The 16,404-nt window shown below is 37.6% G+C and overlaps 1 pseudogene; it reads right to left on the bottom strand.

The window, feature by feature from the left end:
- Nucleotides 1-1,361: 1,361 nt before the first annotated feature.
- Nucleotides 1,362-2,552, bottom strand: LOC127236042 (microtubule-associated protein RP/EB family member 1-like; annotated as a pseudogene).
- Between the last annotated feature and the right edge of the window lie 13,852 nt (nt 2,553-16,404).

Below are 16,404 nucleotides of genomic sequence, written 5' to 3' on the forward strand. Positions count from 1 at the left end.
ATGTGTTTAATGTTTAAAGATCTGAGCACATATCTCAATATCTTTGAATGAGAACTTAGTCCAGACGCGACTACATAGAAAGTATAAATAGGGTTCAATTCTCAACCACACCCATTGCTTAGAGTCAAAAGAAAGGACCATGCGAAATAGCCTCCAGATACAGCAGAACAGATAGAAGTTTCACTTATTTTATATCTATTAATCAAAAGAGTAAGTTCCTCATTTTATCAGTGACTTAGGGAGAAATAGAGTACACAAAAAGTATATTTTCCAAACCACTAAATGTAGTCCAAACATAGACAAACTGTAAACACTTGAACAAGACAAATCGTTTTGATCTTAACAATAACGAATTGTGTATATTAAAATTTTCAATATTTTTTGGTTTATATACACTCATTTATTTCTACCTGGTAGCAATTACTTAGAAAGAATAGATTGTAGTTATTGTTTGCTTCTAGAGGGTAGATTGGTTGAATGCATACATTTTCAAGTGACCACCCACTTCTTAGTGTAATATTGTAAAGCTCAATGTTAACCTGTAAGCCCCATCCTTTCAAGGACTAGGTAACTCCTGGAATGCAGGGAGTTCTAGTTCTTGGAAAAATAAGCCTCATGAGAAAACACAGTGGTGGTGTTTGTCCCTATAATCCTCTATAAAATGTGTCTTGGGGTCACTCAACTAGGAAATCCCAGGAGAGGTCTGACCAGAGCCCATCTTTGTCAGTATTTAATTAAAGTTTGCTATAAGTTTGGTATAGAATGGTGGAACTAGTTTTTCTCTTGTGAGTCTCAGGATTAACAGTATCTCCCTCCTTGCCTTTACAAACTGTAGAGACCTAAGAAATACTGTGAAAGTGCAGTGAAACCACAAAAATGGGACTTTCTGTGGGTAGGAAGAAGGGTTTATTGGGGATCAAACTGCCAAGGCTATCTCTCAGTGGGGATGGAGAGCTGGGAGGAGGCTGGAGAGGGTCATAGAGTAGAGTAAAATGACAGAAAAGTAAACTGACTTTATGTCTCAGCAGGGTGAGGTATTGGAGCTGATATCAACTGTTAGGGACTGACCAGGAGCTAGATGTCCTTGCTTAAGGTAGTTGACCTATGTGGCTGATTAAGGGGAGGTACCTGGTAAATAGAAACCACCTTTAGATAACCCCTTTTTCAGTAAACAGAAATCCACCTTTAGGCTTGTTTATCCAATAGCATTCCTTCTGTTTACCAGACTACAATCCTTCTGTTTAGGACAATGTCACCAGCACTGCCATTTTGGGGTGCTATTTTGGACCTGACCAACCAACATGTAAGGTAGTTTTTTTTCCTGTCATGTTATATTTTATATTTTGAAATATGGAAGCATATTTTAAATACTCTTAAGGCATTTATTAAAACGTTCTCTGCCAGAATTTCACATTAGCTTAAAATTCAATTCAGTCTTTACATTTCTCTGAGGTTGTCACTTCAGTGTATTACAAAACCCCCTTCTCCATCAGTCAGTGTGACCAGCATCCACATGAAGAGCCCCATGGTTGGCCTCTCTGTTCCCCAGGTGAACTAACTAGATGTTAATACTGCTCTGCTACAAGGCAACAGCTCCTAACTCAAACTCATTGGAAAGAGACTTATGCAAAGTGCACTTTGAAGAAGAGGTACTTTTTGCTTATGAAAAGAAACCAGTGAATCCTCTAAGAATAATAAAAGGGCGTATTTAACAGTTAAGCACATGATTTGGAGTGAAGAATTCGAATGTTGCTCTGCTGGAGGCTGCTTAATACTCTTCTTGTTCTTCCTGTGGGCCCCCTTCATCAGGTATCACAAAGCCTTCATCTATGGCATAAAGAATATCTACAATCCTTTGCAGTACAGGGTCATTTTCCCCCTCGTTCTCCTGGCAAATCAATTCAATGTTGGAGAAAGTCTCTCTCTTTCTCCAAGTTTTCAACAGTAAGCTTCAATACTTTGACCTGCTGCATCAATTCAGCTGCTTCGTCGTCCCCGTTGCCCATACCAGGGTCCTTCCTCACCATCCCTGGGCCAGCAGCCTTAGGAGCTGCAGTAGTTCTCTGTGTTGCAATTGGTCTCTGCGGAGCTGCACTGCTGGAGCTGAGAGGTTTCTTCGGTTTACTCAGAGCTGGAGCGACAAGAGAAGGAGCCATTGCAGTTTCTCTACCTTGTCTGGCAGCTACAGGGTCATACCATTTTCCATCACAATTTGCATCAAAAAACTTCTTGAACCACTGAACAAACTCAAAATTGTCCTGAAATTTTCCTTTTGCTAATTTATCCACAGGAATTATTTTGTCAACACCCATCCTCTTGAATCCTGCTTGCAATATTTTGAAGTTCTGGATATATTCATGTTCTAGCTTAGCCTGGAATTTCACTTTCTTCAAAGCAATGGAGCCAGGGAAGAACATGTCCATGAACTGACAGTATGCAGCCCCTGAATCTTTGTCAGATTCAGCTGCAGAGATTCATTGATTCAAGCCAGCATGTCATGTCGACTTAGGTTATCACTGGTGACTGACGTCGAGTACACATTCACTTCCATGTTCTGCTCTCAGGGAACCCGCATCCACTGACCGCGCGCCCGGCTCCGGTTCCGTCCGTCTTCGTCTCGTTCAAACCGTCGGACCCTCCATGTAAGGTGTTTTTAAAGATTGTTCATAACGCAGAGACACTGACACAGGCACACAGACACACAGACACACAGACACACAGACACAGACACACACACACACACACACACACACACACACACACACACACACACACACACACACACACACACACACTGCAAATAACCTCAACGCACACAATGCAAATAACCTCAGTTGTCCTTTATGTTTGTTTGTGTATGTGTTCATAGAGCATGGGGCAATCCTCAAGAATGCAAAATGTTCAAATATGGACTATAAACTTCCATTTAAAAATCTTTGAAACATAAACACATACGCCTCCTGCTGGCCTACTTTGATGGTTTAGCCTGGAGCACTGTTTTGGACCTCCACCACCACTGAAACTGCTCATTTTCATATTGTTAAACTTTTTATTCATTTCCAACTTCAAAACACTTGCAGTTAAGATGTAGGGCATGTGAATCAGATTGTTAGTCAGAATTTTTAGCAATATGCTGAAAATTTGATTTTATTTTCTTTTTCTTTTTTCATCCTACCTGGTCAGTGAGAGGATTCAAGACATCATGGGACACATGGAGAAGTGAAAGCTTTGGAATTCAGGATAAAACCACTTATCTGGGGTGTGTGCTTTGTATTCAAAAGTCATTTCAAATGAAAAGATCAGGTCTAATGGTGGATTTTCTCAGGACCCCAGAGCTTAAGTGGTGGCCTTCCTGCCTGAATGTCACTATGGCATTTACATGCTAATAGAATATTCAAGAATGAACTGGAGCCTGCAAGCAAGACTTCTGGATGTTCGGACTAGGAAAGGGGTTGGGACAACCAAAAAAGTCATGGATTGAAGACAAGGGACAGGTGTCTCAGGTTCTGACCCTCAGACACTTCTAAAGCAGGAGAACAACTACAGTTATTCTCTCTCTCTCTCTCTCTCTCTCTCTCTCTCTCTCTCTCTCTCTCTCTCTCTCTCTCTCTCTGAGACAGGGTTTTTCTGTGTAGCTTTGGAGCCTGTCCTGGCACTCAATCTGCAGAATCTGCAGACCAGACAAGGATTTTTAATGGTTTTGCTGGTCTATTCACCATAACAGGTTTTCCATTTATTTTATGCTGCCTTGCTTCCACACTATTTTCTCCTCATATTGTACAGTATAAAACTGACAGAAACAAAGTTTCTGAAAGCATTTAAGTGTAAGATATTTGGATATAATATTCCTCTCTAGAAGCATAAATCCTACTTTTCTGTTAATCACACTCACATTAAATGATTATAAAAAGTATCGACACTTCATGCAAAAGGTAGCCAATATATATATATATATATGTATATATATATATATATATTCTTGAAGAGATTAAAATGGATAGATATTACTACATATGGCAGAGAAAAAATTTAATTGTAGATAAAAGTTAGAGCATGTAGATAAAAGTCAGAGACATTTGGGAAGTCCTGAGTAGACATGACCCAGAGCCATGTGAGGAAAGGATGAAGGCAGAGGAGAAAGGAGAGAAGGGAACCAGGTGTAGCAGTCAAGAGAGCAAAGGTACAAAAACAGAGGATAACCAAAATGGCCGTGATATATAAATATATGTATATGTATGTATATGTATATGTATATGATGTATATGTATATAGTGTATATGTATATGTATATATGTAGTTCTGAGGGAAAAGCAGCCCAGCTACTGGTCTGGAGAGTTTAAGGGGGTTCAAGGGTATGGTATGTCAGCTATAACTTGTAAAATGTTGAGTCTGAGGGATGCTGGGGGAACCTGGCAGCCAGGTCCACTTTGATATGTTAAAAAGGAACCTGGTTATTTTCCCCAAGAGTTGAGACTTAATAATATTTGTCCTTGTGTGTGTGTGTGTGTGTATGTGTGTTTGTAAGTGTGTATGCGCATTTGTGTTTACATGTGGGTATATATATATATGTGTGTATGTATGTATACATACATGTACATATGTATTTGTATGTATACATAAGATATATATATGACCTACAGGTCAATATAAAATATTTGTATAAATATATATACTATGTAAGTTATACAATATGATCTATATATCAATACATGTATTATAAAATATATAATATGATCTAGAGGATATTATTATAACAATGACTCTTTGGTAGCATTGATTAGATCAGAGAAGGATTCAAGATCTTCTGTGCTTAGCTGGATATTGTGGGATTTGGTGTTAGCTTTCTATTGCAGTAATAAACATCAAGAGAAAAAGTAGCTTGGGGATTATTATTGCAATAATAAACACCAAGACAAAATGTTATTTCTTCTTACAACTCTGAGGTCACATTCCATTACTGAGGGAAATGAGTCAAGGAGCCAAGCAGGGCAGAAACCTGGAGACAAGAATTAAATGAAGCAGAGACCATGGAGGAAGGCTGCTTACTGGCTTACTTTTCATTGCTGACTCAGCTCACTTTTTTTTTTTTTTTTTTTAGATCATCCAGGATCACCTGCCAAGGAGTGGCACTGCCCACAGAGGGCTAGACCTTCCCACAATAATAGTTTAATAAAGAAAATACCCTACAGGCTTTCCCACAGGTCAACTTGTCTGGTTGGGAGTATTTTATTTTTTTGTTTAGGTTCTATCTTTTCAAATGATTAAAGTTTATTTAAAAAAAAAATGACCAGAGCAGAATATTTTATAAGAACCACGCAAAAAGATATATTTACCCAAAGATATATCTATGATTCTCTCTTTTGTAATGCAAAATCTAGATATACTCTCTAGAATTTCTGAGTCAACGAAGAGAGACCGTGTTCTGGTAATGCTTGGATTTTCTGAGTGTTACCAGGTTAGAAGCTGCTGTACTCCCATTAGCCTTGTTCCTAGACTATAGACAGTTTGACCTAAATTTTTGACATTTGACTAATATATAGGACATTTCAACCCCATCAATTTGTATGCTATTATTACCAACTATTGAAAATTAATAGTGACACACAGACCATTAGTTTTAACATACAACCTAAAAATGTCTAAAAAGAATTCATTTTTTCCCATAAAAAGGTGGGTGCTGGGTTAAAGTGAGCTCTGTCAGTGAAGTACACAAGCATTCCCAGACTCACTTAAAAAAGGAGGGTATGGGAATATCCATGCCTATAATTCTAGCCAAATGTCTAGGGCTCATGAATTGTGGTGGTTTGTATGAAAATAGCCCCAATAAGCCCAACAGGAGTTGAAATATTAGGTGTGACCTTATTGGAGTAGGTGTGGCTCTTTTGGAAGAAATTGTCACTGGGGATGCTGGGCTTTGAGGTCTCAATACTCAAGCCAGGCCCAATATAATGCCATTCTCTCTCTCTCTCTCTCTCTCTCTCTCTCTCTCTCTCTCTCTCTCTCTCTCTCTCTCTCTCTCTCTCTGCTCCCTGCCAATCCAGATGTAGGACTCATAGCTCCTTCTGAAGCACTATATCTGCCTCCTTGCCTCCACTGTGATGAGCTTCCTAATGACAGGATAATAATGAACTAAACCTCTAAAACTGTAACCTACCCCAATGAAATGTTTTCCCTATTAAAAGTTGCCATGGTCATGGTGTCCCTTCACAGCAATAGAAATTCTAACTAGGACAGAAGTTGGTTCCAGGGACAGGGATATTGCTGTGATAGGCCTGGCCATCCATACTTCTGTTTGGAAGAATATGGAACATTTTGGAACTTTGGATGGATCAATGGGCCCGTACTAGTAGGAACATGGCAGATACTGGTTCTGATGGTGATTTGCTGTATCAAGAGGTTTCAAAGGAGAATAATATCAGTGTGTGCTCTAGAGACTGATTTTGTGATATTTTGGTGAAGAATGTTGCTGTTTTCTGCCCTTGTCCAAAAAAAAAAATCCATCTGAGGCTAAATTGAAGAGTTCTGGATAAACAGCTTTTGCAGAGGAGAATTATAGACAGCCTAGTATTTACTGTTTTACTTGGTTATTAGTGGTCATGTATAGTTGGAGGTTTTCTGTCCTGCTTGTTAGTTACCACCAGAGCTTGTAAAATAACACTCTACTATAAGGCTTAATATTAATTATAATGTTTAGGCTAATGGCTCAGGAATATTATTGTCTAGTTCTCACAAATAAAATAACTGATTTTTACTAATCTGTTTATCACCTTATGATGTGGCTTATTGGTAATATTTTACCATCTTACACTTACTGTGACTATAAGGTGTCTCCCTGACCCTGTCTTCTCTCACTTTCTCTGTACTTTGATTGGATTCCTTGCCTGTCTCTAATCTACATGATTATCAGCTTTATTTATCAACCAAGAAAAGCAACACATACTCACAGCATGTAGAAGTACATCTCACATCATCTCCCCATTTCTTCATAATTAAAAAGGAATGTTATAATTTTAACAAAATAAAATTACATATAAAAAAGTTATCGAGAAAGAATTGCAATTACAATATTTAATCTATTTATATTTAGCAAAATAAAAGAAAATACTCTATCATCTATATTTTTAATGAGTCTAAAGTTTTGTTTTATTTACATTTTATCATAACTAAGGAAAACTTTAAGTGTAACCATTTGTCTTCAACTGCATCAAAGACCCCAGAAGGACCTAAGTAAACTGGAAGAGCATTGTAAGCAACTTTCAAAAATCTAGATATGACAGAGATATCTGGCTGCCTGGACAGTCACCCAAAGTGCTTGCAGGTTAGTGAGAAATCCTTTGTCAAAAACCAAGGTGTAAAGTAACCAAGAAAAAGATGGACAATTGTTCTCAGATTATTTACATACTTAATTCCAAGTACACCTCATATACATGTGTACATTTATATACATGGACATATATAGAAACTACACTGAGATAAGAAGCAAAGCAAAAGAATTCAGCCAATAAACAACGATAAAATACTCTATTTGTAGAGCTTCTAAGATACCTCGGTGGAACCAACAGAAATACTGTTCTCTTAAGAAGAAAACTTTGGCACAGTTTTTAATTTATTCTGTTTTTATATTTCCTCTCCATGTATTATTTTACATATACAATGCTATTTTCATATTAATAATAGGATAGAAAAAAGTGAATTCATTCCCCCTTTTATACAATTAGAGATCTTGTTAAGTAACCTGCTTGATGACAAATCTCATAAATATCAAAGTAAAAGAAAAACTATATTTATATTTTCTTTCATAAAGTCCTGGGAAATGGGGTAACATATACAATAAACTTTATTATGTTTTAAGCACTTCCCAAAACTAATAATACTATTAAGTGAATGCACTTTTATACCCAATTTAAGGAGGGACCATTTTGCTCAAGATCCCACAGTAATAGGGCAAAGGAGGGATCAAATCCAGGTCAAATTTCAGGAATCCATTACTTTAAGTATTTTATTCTACTGTATCTAAGTTGCTGAGTTTTCTCAATCCTTAAAATGCTTAATGCTTCTTAGTCATTTGTTTCTGGTCAGTTCACTATGGAACTATGAGAAATGAACTCTCTGGTGGGAATGGTCAGCTTTCTCCATGGATATTTATCCTTGGTTGCCATCATAGGATTATCTTACTATCATTTCTCTGGACCCAATTTGCTACTGTTTCTCTTTGTCTCTCTCTGTCTCTGTCTCTGCCTATGTCTCTCTCTCTCTCTGTTTATTCTGCTGTGTGTTATGAGTAAGGTTTTTCCCTCTGGTCTTTTCCCTCTGCCTGTGCCAGCCCCAAATATCATGCAAAGATGCTGTATTAGATATAAAGCTGTAGGCCAGTTACTAGTATCTTATTGGCTAGCTCTGTCTTAGTTATTAACCTATTTCTATTAATCTAAGTACTTCCATGTGGTCTTATCTTACCGGAGAAAGGGGCTGGCATTCTTCTCTCTGTGTCTTCCATCTCGAATCTCCTCCCTACTACTTCCTCTCTCCTCCTAGTCTCCTAGTCCCGCCTATCTTGCTTTCCTATTGTCCAACAGTGCTTTATTCATTAACCAATATGAGAAACATATTTACAGAATGACATTTCCTATCAGCAGTGTGTTTGTATATGAGCTTCCTTCAAGTGGGAGTTAGAAGAGGCAACATTTGCTACAAAGTGTAAGAAATCCCACAGCCTGGTCAATAGTCTTTATTGCACAGTCATGAGTGGAAGTTAGCTTCTCCAAGTTCTTCTAGTATTTAATCATATTTTCTGAGGTACAAGAACAATATATGTATATATGTGTTAAGTTCAAATACATCCCCATTTCTATATATCTTCTGAAAGAACCTGACATTGTGCTATCACAGAGTACAAACTTAGCTACCAGAACTTAGCAAATTGCTTTTCATTTCTCCAAATAAAAGAAACTATATTGGGGAAGAAATATCTTTTTGTTTATTATTTTCCAATTGTTACTTGGTATCAATCCTGAAAATATTCATACTATCCTGTTTCTACCTTGCATACAGGATCTAACTAGAAAGTAATTTATGATAAATATGGCCTCTGCTTTATTTTATGGCTGGCACTAAAAGATGAACTACAAATTAATGGGGTATTGCTAATTTTATCTCAATCAATAGCATCTTTGATAAGTGAGGACTGTCTATAAAGAAATTATATACTGTACTGTAAGCATTAATACCTTACACTAAACTCAATGTAAGCTGTATATAAAATAAATATTAGAAATTCACTACAAATATCTAGGAATAAGCTTACACTCGCCTTCAGTTTGAGTTATATGTGTTGGCTCCAATCGATATGATAATGAGAGCTATTTTCAAGGCCTCAGGAGCACATTTTGCTGCCAAGCACCAGAGAATAAATTTAATGGATGCTTTTCTGATAGACTTGCCTCATCTGTATAGCCTTCACATGAATTTTCAATTCAATTTCAACCTCAAATAGGAGCCCCCACAAATCCAAACACCTTGTTGAAGCAGCAGAAAATGAATTATGTGGATAACAATATTTCATCAAGCTGAAGACTCAGCTATGTTGCATCTACAGCAGTAAAACTATGTAAATAAATTGCTAAGTCACAATGAAATTGATGACTTGTATCTCATGTTTGAAAATGAGGATGAGTGGTTGAGAGTGGGAGAGAGAAATCATTTTTTGCTGGCACATTTTATTGTCATTTTTAAGTTCAAACAAGTATTGGAACTGAAATACTGTATTAAATTCAAAGAAATAAGTTAATAGGGTTCTATAAGTGGCTATGTGCAGTGTTTATAGGTTTTTAGAATAAGAGCTTTTAAAACTAAGATTTTCTTTCCTCTTCAATATTTTAGGAAAAGAATTGAATGACAGAGGTCATAATTTTTAGCTGATTGTTATTTTTTTTAACGTCATGTCTAACAAATAGGTCATGACACACAGAAGAGTATAGACAGACTAAGCTCCCTATTAGTTGTATTGCTATATTTCCTAAAACAAACTGGGCGTTGCACAATTTGGTTATTTTAAGAAAATTCAAAAAGATCAAACTCCAAAGAGTCAATAACAGCTTCAGATCTTTAAAAGGAAAGAAAAATGTCTGGGCTAGATAAAGCTCAGTGATAGAGCACTTTTGCCTTGCATGCTTGAGCCTCTGGGTCCAATCCCTGTGCTGGTTTGAATGAGAAATGTCTCCCATAGGCTCATAAACTTGAACACTTGGCCCAGGTTAACAGCAGCTTAGGGAGGTTATGGAACCTTTTGGAAGGGGTGGGGCTTTCTGGAGAAGAAGCATTGCTACAGGTGGGTCTTGAGAGTTTAATAGACTAATCCTACTTCTTACCTGTTCCTTGGCCACATCCTTTCTCTCTCTTTCCTGTGCGTAGAAGAAAATGTGATCAGACAGCTTCCTCCTCTTGCCACCATGACACACTTTCCCTGCTACTATAGACTCCATACCTCTGGAAGCATAAACTAAAATGAATACTTTGGTCTGGGTATATTACAATAGCCACAGCTAGCAATCTAGAAGTTTTTCTGATATCCCAATTCCAAATAAACAACATTTCAAACAAAAATTTAAAAGTCCTTACTGAGATTGGAGTCACTCACGAAAGGAAGCAGGGACACCAACACTCGCAAGCCCCTGCTCTGACCTGTTGGTATTTTCTTTCAAGTCCTTATATTATTTTGACAGATTGCATGAAATGTAGCTTACAGGTTCTGATGAGGGATCCAGGCTAGGTTTGGTTGCCTATAGCAATAAGGAAGTATTTCTACTACAGAAGGTAGGTTAGTGTCCACTCCTGTCTACTGACTCCTCTTTGAATTACAGCAACACGTGTCAATAGATGTTCATCACGGAAGAACAGATAAGAAAATGCAGCATCTGCCTTTAATACTAGCAATAGGGAGGCAGTGTCAAGTGGATCTCAGTGAGTTCTAGGCCAGCCTTGTCTACAAAATGAGTTCCAGGACAGCTAGGATTGTCACACAAAAAAACTCTGTCTTGAAAAACCAAAAACCCAGGAACTAAACAAACAAAACAACAACAAAAATTCAATACCTGTGTACAATGGATATTTTTCACTTGCTAAGAAAAACACAACTATGTTATCTGCTTGAAAGTGCATGCACCTGAAGGTAATAACACTAAGAATTAAATAAATATCATGAAAGCAAACATTTCTTTCATATGTTGATCTTGGGTTTATATATCTTCATAAACTCATGTATTGATGAGATGACAGTAGAAGCAAAGCTGTCTATGAAAAACAGAACCTAACAAAAGAAAGGGGAGAAAATATGAGAGTAGTGAGTATTAGAGGACCCGTGTATAGCACAACATATACTTGTATGAAAACAAGCAGATGTGATAAAATGTATAAATACACAAATAAACAAACAAATAAAAAGAAATGTTTCTGCTACACTGACTGTGTTTAATATTTTTGGGGATGTTTTTAAATTGAGAGTAGAACAATTTCTTTTTACACTTCACCTTTATACACCCTGTAACATTTTCTAAATGGACACAACTTTCTACCTGCTTTGTAATTGTTCTCTCCTCATATTGTTTGGGGGGGTTGTTGAGAGACAAGTTTTATCTGTAGCTTTGGCATCCTGGAACTAGCTTTGTAGACTAGGCTGGCCTCGAACTCACAGAGATCTACCTGCCTCTGCCTCCTGAGTGCTTGGATTAGAAGTGTGCACCACTACCACCTGGCTCTCTTCATCTTTTATGTCATTTCATTGAGACCCTGGGATGTTATAAAGAGTTTAAGGTGCATAGGAACTAACTTAAGAAGTAGAACCAATTTTAGCAGTTTATCATCCAAACTAGTGAGTTTTGTTTAGTAACCTATTCTATCCATCTACATACATACTTAATGCTGCTTGTTAACTTTTAGGCAGATACTAAGAAATAAGACTGGTAATATAGCTAGTGCTATATTGCTTTCAGATACAAGTAATAAATATTGGGTGTTTATTGTTTGTCAGGTATTGACCTTGGCTAATGGCACTAATGTAAATTTGAAACATTCTAAGGTAGTACTGCTATTGTCTTTATGTCGTAGCCTGCCCACTCACCCACCCATCAAATTTGTCTCCTAAGCCTATGCACTTTCTGTTCTTATACAGTGGGAAGGTCAGTCTAGATCCCTTATATTTACATATCAACTAACATGTAAATCTTTGGCTTATATATTCTATTCATATATTCACATTGGGTTAAATTAAAACAAAAAATAGAAAATCATTTCCACCAAGAGACTCCATGTTGTTTGAACATACTACAAGGACTGAACTCACAATTATGCTTCATAGCACATCTGTCATATTCAGTGCAGAGAAGAGCAGACCTAAGACCTCTATCAGAGAGTGTGCAAAATATCTATCACCAGAATCAAATTTTCTACTCAGCATGGCTTTCCTTTCTTTAATTCCCCACCAGTTGGTTACTGAAATGTTATAGTCTTTTTTGAAATCTCATGGAATAGATGTTATAGGTTGAATTGGGGATAGTGAGAATCGGAGCAGGAGAAACCAGATTGGGTGAAATGGAGGGAGGGAGAAACAGCTGGAATTAGAGGGGCATTAAGGGGCACTGTGGAAACTTACTGCTGTAGAACTTCCTGGAATCTATGAGGGTGACCCTAGTGAGAACTCTTAGGAATTGAGAATATAGAATCTTAAGTGGCCAACTTATGCATCCAGGCAAGGATTCAATTGTTGGACTGAATTGCATTTGGTTGAGTTGGCCCAAGGGGTCCTGTGGAAATCCCTAAACAACCTAAGCAGATGCCAGGACAGAGGTTTCATGGTCTGAAAACTGACAATAGGGGTCCCATTGCAAAGTAAAAACATACACACAGCTCATTGAATGTAGAGAGGCTCAGCTGGTGCTTGCATGGAGACTTTACTTCTATAATCTAGCATTTTTGTGTAGGGCATTACTCTGCAGTCTATGGAAAAATAAACCTGGACACTAACCCAGCCACTGTCTGCAAGATATGTTGAGGCAAAACTTGTAGGAGAGAGTAACCAATGACTCCTCTAATTTGGAAGCCCATGCCTACACCTGGATGACCAGAAACAAGAGGCTGGATATCCCAGTGACCTAGGGTAGAACCAAACACAATTGACCAAAAAACAAACAAATCAATGAAAGGATTCCTAATGATATTCCGCATACTCATAGAATGGTGCCTTGTCCAGCAGTCATTGTAGAGACTTTCTCTGATAGTAGATTGGTATACACATAGAGATTTGTAGTCAGACATTATGCGGTGTTGTGGTTTCACTAGGAATGTCCCCCACAGACATGTGTTTGAATGCTTGGCCCATAGGAATAACACTCTTAGGAGGTATGGCTTTGCTGGAGTAGGTATTACGTTGTGGGAGGAATGTGTCCCTAGGTGATGGGCTTTGAGGTCTCATATTCTCAAGGTCTGACTAATACAGGACACAGTCTCCAGCTGCTGCCTGTAGATCAAGATGTAGAACTCTCAGCCCCTTCCCCAGCACCATATCTGCCTGCTCTTTACCCAGCATCCTGTCTACCTGCATGCCTTCACGCATCTCACCATGGCAACGATGGACCAAACCTCTGAAACTCTACGCCAGCCCTGTTTACATGTTTTCTTGTATAAGTTGCCATGGCCATGGTGTCTCTTCACAGCAACGAAACCCTAACTAAGACATTGGGAGAGACAAAATTGGAGATCTCCATCTGATTCCTCCTCTCAGAGGTAGGAAGAGAGGAATGAAAAAACTGTAGGAGTCAGGGGGCGAATAACGGGCACTAGAAGAACATTACACACTGAATCAAGCAATCAGGGCTCATAAACTGAAATTGCAAGAATGGGTCTTACATGGGTCTGCCTCCAGCCTTCTGCATATGTTATATTTGCTTAGCTTGACGTTTTTGTGAGGCCACTAACAGTGGGAGTGGGTGTGTTTCTGACTCTTTTGCCTGTTCTTGGGACTCTTTTCCTCCTACAGAGTTACCTTGTCCAGACTGGTATGAGTGCTTTTGCCTTGTCTTGTTATGTCATGTTTGGTTGTTGTCTCTTGGAGGCCTGCTCTTTTCTGAAGGGAAATGGAGTGTGAGTGGATCTTGGACAGAGGGGAGATGGGAGGGAGCTGGAAGGAGTAAAGGGAGGGGAAACTGTGGTCAGGATATGTTGTGTGAGAGAAGAATGTATTTTCAATAAAAATTACACTTAAAAAAAGGAAATCACTGTGTAGAAATTGTGGCCTTATGTCAAGCTTTTTTTCTTATTTCATAATTGGTTGTACCTATTTTATATCTTAATTTGTCTTTATATTTGTTCTGCTGGATTTTTTTCCAGCTGTGTGTTGCCTTTCAACATACTCAGTTAAAAAGAGAAGCATCCCATCTCCAGAGAATCTCCCCCCAGTGTTCACATGCTGCAGTCATGTCTCTAACCTCCTTCTGTAGTTCCAGCTTAGTGTGAGTGGGAAGACATATCAGTGGATTTACTTCTCTTGGTTTACTGGATTTCTGCACAATGTCATCAATCTTGTCAATTTGGCTGCTCTAAGACATGTTGGCAAGTTCTTGCTGCTACATGGCTGACATTATTGCTATATTGCTTTGCCATCAATTCCGGTGACTCTGAGTCTTCATTTTCAATCATCTTTTGATGTCTCATCAATATTTTGCAAGACATTTTTTTCACTGACATATATTCTATATTTTAAGAACTGTTAGGTAGTAATGACACTGTTATTGCATTGAGGAAGCTTTGTGTTATGAACATGATGCATTGACAGGTTTTTATACAGTTCAAGGTTCATATTCTCTTAAGAAAACTAAAAAAAAAAGAAGTTGATTGGTGTTTCTGCTTCTCAGTTTGCAATGGTGCTCCCCAATAGCCTTACTATAGTCCAGTCAGTAGATTAATTTCATAGATAATTTGCAATTCTGAGGATTTAAAAAAATGAAAGTCATCTTTATTTCATTAAAAATGTAATCTTCATCAATATTGTATTAAAAAATTTCAAATTGCATTATCTAAGTTAAAACAAAATCAAATCCTATTTTACTCAACACCAAGTTTTCAAATTATTTTGTTTGTTTAAAGATTTATTTTATTTTATGTGAATAAGTGTTTTTCCTGTATGTGTGTATATATGTACTACATTCCTGATGGGCCAGAAAGGAGCTTTGAATTCCCTGGAAAAGGTGGGCATGAGCTACCATGTAGGAACTAAGCCTGAAACTTCTGCTAGAACAAGTTCTCTTAACTGCTGAGTCATCCTTCCACCTCTCCTCCAACCATCACGTTTATCAAGATTAACTCCTGTACTTAAATATGTATTTAATTTTTTGTTATTCTTAACTAGTATGAGGATGCACTAATGAGATGTGTAAAGGAGACGGTTACATCAAACACAGTACCTAGAATTTTGTTCACACTGAGCAAGCACATACTGAAAAGCAATACATGAGTTCAAAAATACATATAAGTCCACTGAACTGTATAATTTTAAAAATGATTGTTCTAGACAAGGGCTTACTATCTTATAATTCATTTCCTTTTAAAAATTTCTTTTCCTCTTTTTTTTTTTTTTTGTTAGTTTTTTTTTTCTTTGTTTGCTTTTAGCTGGTTGGATTTTAGCATTTCTATTGTTGTCTCCAAATGGAATACGAGCAAGGCCAATCATCAGCCAGGGAGCCAAATAAATCTCATTCTTTCTATGTGAAGTTCTGTTTACAGAACACGAGAGGAAAAATTTGCTAGACCTCTGCACCACAGAGGCCAGGCCCAACAGGTTGGTTCCCAAGACACACTGATTTATGCTTCACAAACCAGGTGCCAGGCCCTCCTCTAAGACACAAAACAATCTTTTGGCACTATATTTTGGACAATCCCTAGAGTATATCTTCTATTAGCATTCATACAGTTCACACACAAAGACACACACTTAGAAAAGTCAATCTCAAGTATATAAGATATGACAGTTTAGATTCAAACCCAGTTAGCCTGACTCATTATGTTGTTAACAACTTGAGTGTCCTGATAACATGATACCACTTATATATCTTCATAAAGAAATAATTGTGATGGGAGAGATACAACCATGGTGGATTAGTATTATTTTTGAACAATCACTATTATTGTTGTGTTATCCCAATGGATGGAACCTAGAGAGATAGGGGAACTATTTTTAAGTCTTTGAGGGGCTATCATTAAGTAAAAATCAGTTTATGCTGTTCTATATGATGTCAAGTGTTAGGCGTTGTGTTCTAATTTAAGCTTTATAGTGGGCATGCAATTATCTCTGTGGCAGTAGATCATAGGCTACTTGGTGAGCTAAAAAGTTTCTACTGAGAAAATCATGATTGCTTG

Source organism: Phodopus roborovskii, unplaced genomic scaffold (genome assembly GCF_943737965.1).
Source record: "Phodopus roborovskii unplaced genomic scaffold, PHOROB, whole genome shotgun sequence".
NCBI lineage: Eukaryota > Metazoa > Chordata > Mammalia > Rodentia > Cricetidae > Phodopus > Phodopus roborovskii.